Source organism: Myotis brandtii, unplaced genomic scaffold, assembly GCF_000412655.1.
Source record: "Myotis brandtii unplaced genomic scaffold, ASM41265v1 scaffold950, whole genome shotgun sequence".
In the NCBI taxonomy this organism is placed as follows: Eukaryota; Metazoa; Chordata; class Mammalia; order Chiroptera; family Vespertilionidae; genus Myotis; species Myotis brandtii.
Window position 1 is genome coordinate 11,758 of NW_005371921.1, and position 1,769 is coordinate 13,526.

A 1,769-nucleotide genomic window follows, 5' to 3' on the forward strand; every position below is an offset into this window, starting at 1 on the left:
AAAAACATTTTCCTGCACTTTTCAAAGTTGTTGTTTTTGTTTTTTGTGTGTGGAAAACAGTTTGAAGGCTTAAATTTTGCTCCAAGGATCATGTTAATTTTATTGTAGTGTGTGTGTGTGTGTGTGTGTGTGTGTGTGTGTGTGTGTGTGTGTTTGGAGAAAATATTCAACTGTTTTTGCATTATTCGCATGCTATACATTGTATGACATAAAAATGTTCAAAGGCCATTTACATGCTCTGGATAGAAGCTGCTATAAGGCTGACATTTAGACAAAGAGCTTTTTCCATGTACCTGGCTGACTTCCAGAGAGAAAATTATTTGACTAGTTGAGAGATAAGGTAGAAGGCAGTTTATACCTGCATAAGTATGCTAAATTGCCAAGGAAAAAATACATTGTGAGCATTACCCTCCTCCAACTAATGTTTCAGAAGTTCACCCTCCCCCAAAAAATCTTTGACAAAGTTATTTTTACTCACTCCTGTATTTTTATGTCATACAATCAACCACTCTCCTTTGTGGAGGAACCTCCTTGCTGGATGAAATGATCACAGAACATGGAGGTGTCCTGTGCAGCATCTCATGCTACAACTATTTGATCTTCATCTAAACATAGACTTAATATGTGAACCCCACATCAGGCACAAGGCAGCTGAGTTCAAGTATGTTAGATTATATATACTCCACATGCCTGGGTATTTCATTCTTTTACTAGTTAAAATGGGAGGCACACAACTTGTTAAGTAATTGTACTTTCATAATACAACTGACTGGTATGTCAAAGCAAAGTTATAAGCAACGGAGTAAAGATTGTGTTCTAAATCTAAAGCAATAGGCCAATCAGTCACAAGAAGGGGCAGGATGCAAACTGAGGAAACTTGGTTATGATATAACTTTTCAGAGAATTTCTAAATCCATCACTCCTCTGCTCCTCAGATATATGACTCTCGCTTTTATTGTAACACATTGCATGATTTTCTGAAGGCCTGTTTTACTTATGTTTCTCCCAGCAGACAGCAAGCTCCTTGAGGATACAATAATTTTGTATTTTTTATTTTTTATACCTACATGATTTAGCCCATGGGGCAAAAAGACACTTGATAAATGTAAGCCCTTCAAATAAATTTAACCTTGACTGGCACCAATGCTGCAAGGCAGCCAGTTTTGGAAAAAAAACAGGTGACATATCAGCAACAGAGTGCTTCTTTCTTTCAAAAATAAAGCAGAAAGTCAAATACAGCAACATATACTAATTACAATATTAGGAGTACAAAATTAAGCAGCAAGTAAGTCACAAAGGGCAAAAGATATATACAATTTCCCTATAATAATTAACCCATCCACATTAACCAAATGTTGGATTTTTATTAGTAGTTAAGCTCTAGAATGCAGTATTTAATTCAATGAAAAATCTCCTTTAATGCAAAATTACATTTACGAATGTAAGGTATCAGATTTAAGACAAAGTCCAAAGCTGAGCTTCTTGCAAGAGTATGGGGTACATAATAAACAATGAGATAGCAACATCTTATATTATATGTGTATACTGTGAGCAAATATTGTGAGCAGCTTAGAGTCTGTCTACATTTAACAACCGTGTTGCTTTCATTTGCAAGACTAGGCTCCTTCCAAGCCTAATGCTTCCTGACAGAGGTTATTTCTCTTCTCTTCTCTTCTCTTCTCTTCTCTTCTCTTCTCTTCTCTTCTCTTCTCTTCTCTTCTCTTCTCTTCTCTCTCTTTCTCTCTCTCTCTCTCTCTCTCTCTCTCTCT